This window comes from Balaenoptera physalus (assembly GCF_965194825.1).
Source record: "Balaenoptera physalus genome assembly, chromosome: 1".
NCBI classification, from domain to species: Eukaryota; Metazoa; Chordata; class Mammalia; order Artiodactyla; family Balaenopteridae; genus Balaenoptera; species Balaenoptera physalus.
The window spans coordinates 194,625,402-194,637,662 of record NC_138882.1 but is presented as its reverse complement, the minus strand read 5'-3'; the positions used below and the strand labels follow the sequence as shown (position 1 = coordinate 194,637,662).

At 60.4% G+C, this 12,261-nt stretch overlaps 2 protein-coding genes across 6 annotated transcripts in view; one reads left to right on the top strand and one right to left on the bottom strand.

Moving 5' to 3' along the window:
- The window catches only part of LOC309661756 (uncharacterized protein), a 36,241-nt gene extending 30,344 nt beyond the window's left edge, over positions 1 to 5,897 (bottom strand). For both annotated transcript variants that reach the window (XR_014264250.1, XR_014264251.1), the window contains exon 1: positions 197 to 5,897. The gene's annotated coding sequence lies outside the window, so the exon portion shown is untranslated. The remainder of the gene's footprint in view (positions 1 to 196) is intronic.
- PRDM16 (PR/SET domain 16) overlaps positions 1 to 12,261 on the top strand; it is a 326,525-nt gene that overhangs the window by 1,627 nt on the left and 312,637 nt on the right. The gene's annotated exons all lie outside the window — the stretch shown is intronic.

Sequence of the window (12,261 nt, the reverse complement as noted above, 5' to 3'; positions counted from 1 at the left end):
CGCGGCCGCCCGCCCACCCGCAGAAGGGGCGCCCGGCCTGCTCCCCTGGGGAATCCCTGCCGGACCACCAGGCCGATCGGTCCGGTCCTCCTGGGCCCGACCCTGCCCGTCCGGGCCTCGCAGCACGCAGGGCCGAGCCCCCAAGCGTGAGCCCGGGGGGCGCGAAACTCGCGGCACTTTTCCGAAGAAGTCCTACCCTCTCGGTTCGGTGCTCGGCCGGCTCAGCCGCACCGCCCCCCTCCCCCCGAGTCGTAGGCCTCGCGTCGGGCCCGCGGGGGAAAAGCAGCTCCCAGCTTCCGCAGGACGACCCTGGACTCCGCCCGCAGCCTCTCGGGGCCCCTCGTTGAAGCGCCCATTTCCAGCCGGTCTCCTCTGCCCAGGGCTCGTGGCTTCGGCCTCCCCGGCCTCCCGTGACCTCTGGCCCCTCTTGGTGCGAACAAGGCCCCGCGTTCGGTTGCTTGTGCGCGTGCTATCTGCCCGCCGGCGGGCGCGCGGAGTCTGCGTGTTCGTGTGCGTGTCGGGGTCTGTTTGTGCACCGCGGATCTCCTCAGTGACTCGGCTCCCCGGTGGCAGGCTGCCCGGGTCAGGCTCTCCCCGAGGAAGGGCCCGAAGCTGGAGCGAGAAGGTGGAAAGCGGCCGAATTCTCGCCGGGCCTTCGCTGCAAGCGAGAGGCCGGCTCAGGGCGCTCGGCGCGGCCGCCGAAACTTGCGAGCGTCCCACGCCCGCCGGCTGCCCGTCTGGCCCTCAGCTCTCTGTGTACTCCACGCCAGCCAGGTGGGGAAGGTTCCCGGCCCGGCTCTGCCTAGGGCCTTAGAATGGGTGCCTGGCAGTGACGTGCAGCCCGGCTCAGAGGCGGGAGAACTGGACCCAAGGGTAGGGCAGAGCACAGGGTTTCTTTTCCTGGGAGTCCTTATTGAGAAAAAGCCAGCGCGGAGCAGGGCTGTCAGGCCCAGACCCAGCCAGAGCCACACTGGAGCGAGCTGTGGGAACCCCTCCTGCCTGCGCTCCACAGCCAGGACAGCTGCCCCCAGCCCTCCCCAAGAAGGTGGCCCAGGCAGGCACGGGACCTCGCTGCCTGCCCGACACAGATCACTGGATCCACTGAGAAATTTCATTTCTTTGGACAGTATTTTAAGCAGATGTGGGCGTCCCGAGGAACCTGACTCCATTACCTGAATCCGAGGCAGTGGGGCAGACCCAGTGCCACCAACAGAACCTCTCCCTCCAAGCCACATCCCGGCCAGGGTCAGGGGGCTGGGAGAAGGGAAAGAGGTCGTGGTGACAAGGCCAGCGTGCAGAACTGGCCTGTGCCCGCGGCCATTGCCAGGCGTGGAGGGACAGCCGGGTCGGGGGTGGGGTGTGACCCCCCCCATTCAGAGCTTGGGGGGCTGCCCTAGAGGGTGCATCTGGGGCTCTAATTTTGTTTGTTCCCCCAGGACCCCACTCCAGGGGGTCTCTCCCGCTGGGTCTGCGTGCTGGCTGAGTTGGTAGCAACTTTGGGGCCCACACTGGGGGCTCTGAGTTGAGCTTGTAAGGTCAGAGGACACTGGGGCACTCAGGCCAGGGCTACAGATCAGCTGCTGGGAAACCCTCCATCTCAAGCTGAGCCTGGGAGGCCTGAGTGGGGTGAGGACAGGTCGGGGCCAGGGTCCCCTCACACACGGCTAGGCTTTGCTGGCCGGTGGGGAAATGGGGCCGTCCCTGCCCGACACTTAAAAATGAAATGCCACACAAAAGCTTTGTGTTTCTGCCGCTGTTGGGAGCCAGGTGGGCAGGTAGGGACCCTGGGGGAGGAAGGATGTGCCCCCGAAACAGCATCCAGCCAGGGCCCTCATGGAAGTGCCCGTGAGGCCTGATCCCCATGGAGGTGACAGACCCCAGAGTCCGAGACACTGCGTATTTCAGGCCTGGGAAGAGTCTCCTCCAGACAGCTACTGACTGCCACCTAGCCCCTGGGGTGTGGGTGGGGGCACTGCCTCTTGCTAGAGGAAGGCTCTGTGCGCCTCCTTGGAGACTGATGTGTGTGACAGGGTGGGGGGAGCCTGGCTGTAGGCTGAGCTGCCAGCCTGTTCCTTCTCCCCAGCAGAAACAGGCCAGGCTGCAGCCCTGCTGGGCCCAGCCTTCTCCCACCCTCGGGGGTGGGGGAGGGCGGAGGCCTGCCCCTTCCACTCGTCCTCTCCCAGGAGCCGGACAGCAGCCTCCCATCTGGACGCCTGGTAGGGCAGCAGCGCCAGGAAATGTCCAGCGGGAGTCTGGCGGCTTACCCCGCTTCGGGCGAAAACGCGGAGGCTGCGGTGGAGGGGCGGGGTGCAGGGCTGGCGGCCAAGGCCAGGTGCCCCGCGGCGGTGCGCGGATGGCCCGAAGGCTCTGGCTTGCCAGGGGCCCCGCGGGCGTGCCAGGGTGCCGAGGCCCCGCTGGAGGGGGGATCCCTGTTCATGGAGTGACCTCCCGACGGGCTCCCTGGGGGAAGGGCACCGGCTCTGCCCTGGGGTCCCCAGTCACCCTGTGCCGCTCAGGGCCGCCCCGCTGCTCCCGTTGGCTGCTGGCGTGGTGCAGGTGCGGGCCGGTCCTCCTCTCCCCTCCCCGCCCGCGGCCCCCTAGGCACCGGGCGTCTCCCTTCTGGGCAGAGCTCAGGGCATGGGACCCGGTCCCCCGTTTCTGTTGAGAGGCCTGGTGCGGGCGGAGAGGTCGGCCCGGGGGGTCCCATCAACCAGCCCCTGGGGGAGGCGCGCCAGCTCGCTGGGCCGCCGTGGGCGCGATTAGCCCCCTGTTTTATTCAATTAGGAGGCAATTAGAGATCCTTGGGGGCTGGGCTGGTAATTAAGGTGACCTATAATTAGAGTTTCAACAAAAATTGTCCAGGATTAAAAATCTTGTGAATAATTTCGTTTAAAAATTTCAAATAGCGTTAAATACAATTTATCAGGTTTTGAATCAAACCCGTGTAACAAGTCTTGGACGCTGCAGCTCACGTAGCCGGCGCAGGAGGACTAGGAACAGCCTGGGCGCCGTCCCCGCGCGCGCGCGCGCGCGGGCAAGAAACTTCTCGAGGTGGAGGGAGCCGGCCCGGCCTAGCTGCGTGCGCGGGCTCGGGCTGCCCGGGGCTCCAGACGCGCCGGGCCGGGCCGGGGGTCCCCAGGCTGAGCGGATGGTCTCCGCGGCCCGGGGTTCTCTGCGCACAAAGTCGCGGCAACTACGGCGCGGCGCAAGGAGCGCCCGCGTCTACACCGCGCAGCGGGTCGGTGGCGGTGGCTGCGCCGAGCCCCTGGTCTCAGCCCAGACCTCCTCCTCCAGGACCGCAGTCTGGCCCCAGGGGTCCCCGCCTCCCTGGGCTTCCTGGAATGAGGAGGGCGGGCTCCTCACCCCTCCCGACTGCTGACCCTCGCCCAGACTCCGTGGGCTGCAGGCCGTGTGCGGTTCCAAGTCGCGTCGCGGACCTGGGCCCGGAGAGACGCGGCAGTGGGCCCGGAAGGCTGGGTCTAAGTCGGGCCGGTGCGGGAAAACCGAGGCGGGGTTGGGGGTTCGGCTTTCCAGGAATGAGCCCTGCCTATCGCCGAACTTGCCGCTGGGGTCCGTGCACTCTGGCACGCACCTGCGGGGAGGCCCGAGCGGGCTGCAGCCTGAGCTGCTGCCCATGTTTCCGTGCCGCTCGCTGCAGCCTCAGGGTGACGGTCCCGTAAAGGTGCTCATGGTCCGCTTGGGAGGTATGACCCACTCCGTTCACTGACCCTGAGGAGGATAAAGTGTGGCTAGCCGGCGCCACTTTTCTGGGTAAGAAACCCAGGGCACAGAGAGGTCAAATAACCCGACAAGATCACACAGCAAGTTAATGGTGAAACTGAATGTTCCGTAAAGCCCTCCAGGGTTTCTTATTTATCACCCCGCCCCCCACCAGGGCACTGCAGCCTGCAGTTAATTCCGAGGATTTTATTTTATTTTATTTTTTTAGTGTGTCAGGTTTTAAGCATTTTCCCAGGGCCAACGGTCAGCTTGTAACAGGTCTGTTCTTAAAAAGCAAGTAAGATATCAATGTGCTTACAGCTTGTGAATGCAACTGGCTGCCTCGTGCACTCGCCTCCTTCAGACTGGATTCTTTCTCCGCCCGGGACTGGACTCTTCCACTCTGCTCTCCCCACGCAGGCTGGGCAGAGGCCTTGCCAGGGTCTCCAGCCCCTGGCTCTGGGTGTCCTCTCCCAAGGACAGGTGCAGGAGAGCTGGAGTGTTGACCAGGGGTTGGCCTCGTCTGCACCCCACTTACTGCCTTTCCCTCGAGCCAGCGCAGGAGGTGTAGGACCTGCTGGCTCCCCCCTCGAACCCCTACCGCCACCCCCACCGCAAATCTGGAGGGAAGTAATCCTCCCCCCTCCCCCCAGGCAATCGGGGAGAGGAGGAACTGTGGCCGTGGACCTGACCCACAGGGCGGAGGAGCCGCTGGCTGCAGTTTCAGGTCCAGCCCGGAATCGGCCGCTGTTCCTCAAGTCTGGGCACCTCACAAGCTCCAGCCAGGGCCACAGTGGCCATTCCAGGCCGGACAGGGCTGCCAAGCTCCCAGGGCAACGGGGGTGGCCTCTTCTGCTCTGACCACTCTCCTCTCTCTGGCTTTCACCTTCCAATCCTCCTCGGTCTGAAGGCGCTCTGGCCAGGCCGGCGGCCTCTCCCTGGCCTCCGAGGAACAATGCCTTGGGGCCGCAGATAGGAGTGTGCTGGCCCGAGATACATATTTGTTTAATAGTTAACATTCTGCGGGGAAAAAAAAAGGAAGAAAGTCAGATTCTGGTGAAGGCTTTGCTTATTTTATATCCACCATAACTATTTCTGTCCATGAAAATTGGCTTAATTATATCAATGGAATGTTTCTTTTTCAATTCTGTATGCAATTAGTCCATCTTGCCGGCTGCAATTTATTTTAATAAAAAAATAAACCAGTGGTGTGTTCAGTTCCTCGTCCCCTGGGGACAAATGCGATTGGTGTGTTTAATTTCATTAACTACAATGCGGCCTACTGGAAAAATGTATAAAATCAGCTTTATACAGCTTAAACACTGGCATTTGAAACAAATCATTATTGCATTAGCTGTCACACTGGTAATTCTAGAATCTAAGGAAAAAAATATATTATGGCTGTTTTTATAACCCTTTGCAAATGCACTGTTAAAATAATTTATAATCATTTTAAAACATGGCTGGGTCCTGGTGAATATTTTATCTCCTCCAAATAAGGCTCCACATTACCCCGTGCACATTTTCCATCTGACGCGTGTGCCATTCTCAACCCCAAACACGCATCTTTCAGGGTGGAGACAGTGGAGCCTATATTTAAACGAATCTGATGAGTGCCGGGTCCCTTTTTCACTCTGGCCTGACCCTGCCCTTGAGGTGGGATGGTTGACGCGGCAAAGGGCTCATCTAAAATTCGCCTCGGGGCAGAGGGGACCCCAAGATGCTGCAGAGCCCTTAGCGTACCCAGCCTTCCCCGCCGGGCCCCCCAGGTGGGAGGAGAGGCCCACAGACAGGCTTTACAGGCATGGAAGCAAAACCACTCCGTGGACAGTGTTCCCGGGCTCAAACTTGGGGAAGTGAGGTCAACCCTCGCTCTGCTCATCTCCGAAGAGACAACCCGTCGCCCCGAACACCCACTTTCTGAGCCTGACGTGAGGATTCTGCAAAATGAACTCGGTTAGGAAATTCACCAGACTTGTGCCGCTTGTCAGCAGGTCACAAATATCCAGGGAGGTGTGTGCCTTTGGTCTGCACCCCATCCAGCGTGGGGCGCGTCAGGGGGGTGAGCCCCAGTGTGTGTGTGTTGGAAGCCGAGTTACCCACGCAAGCCCTGGCCCGGCCTGAGCTGCTCTGCAGTTATGAGGCCGGTGATGGAGGATACTTTCTCCTCACTCCCGCAGGTATGTGGATGGAGACGCATCTGCGGGGAAGGACGTGGGCATAGTGCAGGGCTCCTCTGACCGGCCGCCTCCTGGTTCTGAGGTGCTTTTCAAGGAGACCTGAGTTGTGCTCCAAAGCCTCTGCTTCTCCAGCGTGGGGGAGGGGCAGGACATACCAGCTCGGCCGCCGTGCCCACTGTCATTTTCCCTGTGCTGGCGCTATGGGCTTCCTCTGGGGGTCTGTCTCCCTCCCAGCCCCAGGCAATGCCAAGGGGAATTAACAGGAAGAAAAGACCCCAGGCGGCTCGGTTTGAAGCCAGGCACCAAGGCTGCTGTCCTGCTGATGTGGGGGGAGAGGGGTTCCCGGGACGCACGCAGGGGTTTCCTAGGAAGGTTCCAGAAACATACTTGGGCACTTCTGGCCACATTAAGAACTATCACCCTGCCCTTTAGCCTTCTGACTCCCCTGGATGGATTTAGGTAGATTTGATTTTTGATGTAAAATTTATATTCCATAATGAATTTTGATGTGGGGTGATGGTGAGGCATGAGGGAGACCCTGGCACCTCCTCTTTGGGTCTGAAGCCCCCTCCTGTTTCTCATGGCCGTGCCTGGAGGGGCAGGGCCGGGAGGGCCCAGGCTGGATCTCCTGAGACCCCTGGCTCTGGGGACCAGGCCGTGTCACCGTGACTCCATGAGCCCAGGGTGGTGGTCGGGCGTGAGGTCTGCTTTCTTTTCAGGGTCTGCCGAGTTGAGAAATGAGTGGCTTTGTCCACTTGCCTACTTTAGAAAGAATAACAGAGCTGGATGCTTGGTGCAAATGTCAAGGCTGTGCCCTTAGGCCCCCTGGATGTTGCTCCTGAGGCCGCAGGGGGACCTCACACCAGGGTCGGCCCGAGGGACGGGCTTGGCGGGATGTGGTTCTCAGTCCCCAGAGTCCGCACTCCGTCCGCTCCGACTCTGGGCTGGGCTGTGTCCCCCTCCCGACCGCCACGCCTGCCTCGGCTCATGACCACCAGCCCTCGCCTTTGAAGCCGGGGAAGGGGGGGCCGTCCGGGAGAGTGAAAGTGAGTTGTGACTCGGTCAAGGGGCTGCAGGGTGTGGACGCGTGGGTATTTTGTGCCTTGTGTGCTTCTTCCCCGGCTGCAGGCAGGCATGACCACACAGAAGGTTCTGGAAGGGACCATGGCGTTCAGGGAGGTGATTCTGCCTGGGAGGCGAGGGTCCTCAGGCCGGGTGGGGCTGAGTCGGGACACCCCCCCCTCCAGGCAGACAGACAGTCAGAACCGAGTGTCGCTTTTACCTCCTGGGCCTGATTGGGAAGATGCTTTGTTGGTCCACGGCCACCCGCCTCCGTGGGGGCCGTTCGGGGCCACAGCAAAGCATCCACTTTGATACTTCGATTCCGACTATCCAGTTCAGCCAGGATATAAAGCACACAGGGTCCTTAGCTCGTGATTTTATCTTCAAACCGGGGAGCACAGGTGCTGGGGTCTGTTTGGCCCCTGACGTCCAGCCGGGCCCCTCCCTCCAGCCGCCTTCCCGGCCCCTCAGCCATACTAAGTCTTTTCCATCCTCACATCTGCCTTCGGGGTTTCAACAGCTGGTGGCATCTGCCGGCTCTTTTCTCATCAGAGGCCTCCCACGTCCTGCAGGCTCAGGTCTTCTGTTTGTTTTGGCTGCTCTGTTCCATCCGTCCATTCATCCCTGAACGTTGTCCGTGGGCCTACTGTGTGCCGGGCTCTGAGCCATGCCTGAGGGTCCCGGGCAGCTGCTTGCCCGGGGTGGCCCACCTGGAGGACGATGTGGTGATGTCACCGCGCCCTGGGCAGTGTGATGAGTCTGGGCAGTCACAGGTGCCCACCTGACTCTTGGCCCTCACCGGCCAGCAGGTCCTTGCCTGGGGGCTGGGCTTCTGTGTTCAAACTGTTTGGAAGGGGAGCGAGCCAGCAGGCTGCCCCCAGCTCAGCACATTTGGAGGCCCCAAGCTCTCTCGGGCCTCCCGAGCCTTGGCTCTGTGCTGATGGAGGGGTGGCAGAACCCCCAACCAACTTCTCTAGTTCAAGTTAGAAAGGCCAGAAGGAGAGGGAGGGAGGGAGGGAGGGATGCCAGAGAGGAGGTTTCCGTAGCTGTCGTTGCTTCCGAGAGCCCCCTGGCCCTTAAATTCAGTGGCTCAGATGAAATTTGTGCAGTGCTTCTCCGGTACCAGTGGCAGGCAGGGCACCTCCAGCGTTTCAGCACAGGAGGGAAATGCCTGGGTCAAGCAATGACGGATGGGAACTGAATAGGACCGGGAACCTTTCCTGGGACACAGTTTAGTCCCGTATCTGTGTTCAGGTGCTGGCAGTCAATGTTATGCTGAGATATGGATTCATATAACAGTCTCCCATCTAAGCTGCTCTGTCTAGCTGCTTCTCGGAGGGGAAGGGGCGGGCACTTAAAAATGCTCAGACATTTGTATCTGCTCAATGGGCTGTAACAGCCTCTTCAGAGATGCCTGGTCACCTCGGTCCTTAAAACATTGAAACAAAGACTGAAAATCATGGTCACCAGGGGAGCCCGAGTGCTGACCGCAGGAGAGCCCTGGGGTCCCTCCTCCCTCCCTGGCGCAGATGCGCCGGGGCCCCTGTTGCTCCCTGGCACTGTTTTGCCCTTAGGTGACGCTTCCTTGTGAAGGTTCAGAGTGAGGCCACGTCCCTAGAATTCATATTTTTGCCGCAGAGGCCGCTTCCGCCCTCGGTTCCAGGAAAGCGAGAGGATTAGGTCCTCACTGTGTTGGAATGAGCGTCACCGGCCTGTGCTGACCTGACAGCCATTCCCAGCCCCCAAGTTCAGACGTGGCTATGGGTCACCCCTCTCCCCACGCGCCGCCCTGCTGGCATCAGGGTTCGATCAAGGTGGGGTCCTGGGTACTATTTCTGGGGTGTCAGTGAGGAGAAGAGCGCCAGGCTGCCTGAAGGCCCCCGGGGTCCCTTTCGGGAGGGAGCTTGTGACACAGAGAACGTCGATTGCTCGGGAAGCGTCGAGCTGCTTGGGGCTGCAGCAACCAGCGTGGGGCACGGGCTGTGCCACCTTCCTCTTCGCTGCCACCTGCTCGTCCCGAGATGCCTTCCTGGGAAGCCGGCCTTCTTCGCAAATCACTCTCAGCTCATTCTTGGAAAAGGCAGTGCATTCTTGAACTGCCTGAAAGCCGGGGAGCATTTTGTTGGCCGGAACTGAGGCAGCTCGAGGGAGACGCGGCCCCTGACATACACCCTTCATCTGGACAACGTGCCGAGGTGGTCTCTGGGGAGCGTGCGGACACAACCACGAGTGTGCTGTGCGCGTGCACACGTATGCGGGCACTTCTGGGCAAGCCTGGGTCTGCTGTCTGAATGAGATGCACCCTCGGGCCGTTCTTTTTCGTCAGCTGCGCTGCACCTCCCTGCCCACTTGTGCTCTGCAAAGACCCCCTCACTTTCGCTGTCCTCCGACGCCACTTAGCTCCCCGCGGCGTCTGGAACGGGGGCTGCGGCAGCCGGGCCTCCCGGCCCAGAGCCATTTGCAGCTGGTTGTTGTGTGAGCAGAGACGGGAGAAGTTCAAAGGTGCAGAGAGGCCGATGTGTGAGCACTTTCCTGCAGTTTATAACCCCCGAGAAGAAACAAAGAGGAGCGGAGGCTGTTTAGATAATCCCGGGCCCTCACGCTCACATTTAGAAAAATTAGGCCCTCTTGAAAAATTACAGAATTATGCTGCCAGTGTCAGGTTCCGAGATAATGATGTGTCTGTGTGCGAAAATATTAAATTGCAATAACACGCCCGTGAGTACCTCTCTGAATAGGGTATTCAGTTCCCAGCTTGGGCTGAACATAAAGCTTGTGACTGACAGAATACAAATGGTGTCATAAAACATTGGGGGGGGGTTTTACAGCCGGGCTCCGTCTTTCTGATCGGCTTCTCTATCTCGGCCCATCCAGCCATCCTTTTCTTTAATGAAACAGCCCGACGATGTGGCTAATTATTTATTTATCACGTTAGCAGGAGGAAAAGCTATCAGAGACAGATCAATTTTTCCCTGGAAGTGATTTGACGTGACTTTAAAAATAAGCCCCACGACAGGAGGCCGGGCGCTGTCCTCCGCCCTCCCGAAGTCCGTGCCGTCCGCCGTGCTGATGTCGGTTGTTAAAGCATCCACCGGCCGCTCCTCCAGCTGAGCCAAGGCAGCCTTGAGCCAGCCCAGTGCCCTTTCCGACCAGGGGGCTTCTCACAGGTTTCCGGCCAGAGGAACGGGGGTCCCTGTCTTCTTCCGTGCAAATGAAATCAGAGCAGCAACAAGTAACCCTGGGCCAATGGGAGGTTTTCATGTTTCCCCGGAGCCTGGGGAGACGTGACATCTCTGACAATAAGCCGGGTGACACTGGGCGCTTGGGCCCCCGATGCTCGGCTCCCCCACGCGTCTTTACTGAGCACGTGCGTGTGCTGGAGAGTGTCCCCGCGGTGGGGGTGGGGAGGGGTGGGTGGAGTTTCGGTGGCCTCCCGTTTGGCTGAGTGTCCTTATGAACAAAAGGGCTTAAAAAAAAACCAGTGGAAATTAAGATTGCTCAGAAATCTCCGGGCAGATCGCCGGCCCAAGGGGGGCTCTCGTTTCACGGCTGGGAGTCAGACTTGCAAAGCGAAGGGGCCCCCAAGTCTTAACTTTCTCTCCATCGAAGGTGTTAATCTTACCTTCCGAAGGTTAGATAAAGCTGCTCAAGGCTGCTGTTGGTTATCGAATCTCATCTGCTAATGACGGCGGCGGCTCGGAGCAGGCCCGTCTCGGCCGAGCCGCTGGTCCCTGCGGCCGGCAGCCTGGATCAGGAACCCAGGTCTCCGTTTACCCGGGGTTTTAGGTTGCCTCCCGATCGTGACAGACTACCCTCATTCAACGGGGAGGGGGCTGATGGCCACGGCGAGGGTGAGAAGCCCATTACCGCAGCCCAGGGCCTTTCTCCTCCCCCGGGAGACACCCCCCTTTGACCCACAGACTCGGCGTGGCAGAGTGAGGGAAGGGCCAGGCGTGGCGGAACGCAGCCTTGAGTTTTCTGACAAAGAACCCCTGATTCTTCATCCACCAGACAGAGCAGAATGCTTGGCCTCACCTGCAGGGCCTGGGGCTGCGGAGATGCCTCGACTCAGTGAGGCCTGCGCTGGGCTTGGCAGGACGTGGGCCTCCTGGGAAACTGTGACCACGATGCTGGTTCCCGTCCCGGGGTGATGGTCGCCAGCAGTGGGCACGGCTTGGCCGCAGGGTGCGTGGGAAGGGCCGGGGCCAGGATGACTTTCTTCCTTAAAGAAGCTCCCGACACTCACCGAATTTGTGACAGCAAAACCAAGCCGAATCTTCCCCGCCCTGCCTGGCCCGGAGATAGAGGCCTTCAGGGCCCTTGGCCAGCAGGCGGAACTGGGCCATGAAGCCGGGGCGCCCCGGGGATGTGGGGAAAACCCCAGCACACATCACCAGGGCCCCATCCCACCAGCTCCCAGCCCTGGGCCCGAAGAGGGCTGGCTCTTGGTCTTCACCTACCAAATTCCAACGGGATGTGCAGCTCCATCACCTTAGCTGACCTTGGACCGAACCAGAGGAACTTGGTGGGCCCACCTGCGGGCTGAGCATTGGCCACTGGGGTGGAAGTCTGGCCTTGGGGCCCTAGGCTACCGGGGAGAAGGGAAGGTGGGCAGGGGTGTCTTGGGTGGGGGGCATGATGAAAGGCTGTGGGGCCCTGCAGTCTCCAGGAGCACCTCCAGGCCAGCTGGACCTGTATCACAGGGACAATGGCCTGTCCTCATCTGGAACCACCCTTGGCCACGGCGGAGACGGAGAAGAGGGTTGCCCATGAGCAAGGGACCTGGGGGAACCAGGCCCCGACTTGCTGGAGGGGGAGTGAAGGCTGGGATAACGTCTGCAGGGCGCTTGAGCATGGTATTATTCTTGCTGTTATTCTCTGCAGGATCCAGGCTGTCATTGTTAGCAGCTACTTTGGGTTTCTGGAATTTTCTTGCACCTGGCAGAAGGCAGATTTGTGTGTGACTGTGTGGGGCTGAGCAGTCTCCCCGGGGACCCCTGGATGTGGCCTACAGATTAAAAAGCTCGTCCAGACAATATTGTGATGAGTGCAGAGCAGACGAATGTGAAACACTGGGCAGGCCTCCGTGCCGGTCCCTGGGCCCCGGCGGAGACGTTCAGTCACTGTCACGCGGAGGGCTGGGGATCGTCTGGGGCGGCTGTGCTCTCCGTGTGACCCGGGTGGGTGTCTTTGTCGGGCTGGGGGCTCCATCACCTAGTTCCTGGGAGGAGTAGAGCTGGGGACCGTGGCAAGCTTCCTGCCCTGGGGAGGGGGGGCGCATCCCCTCCAAGCATTAGAG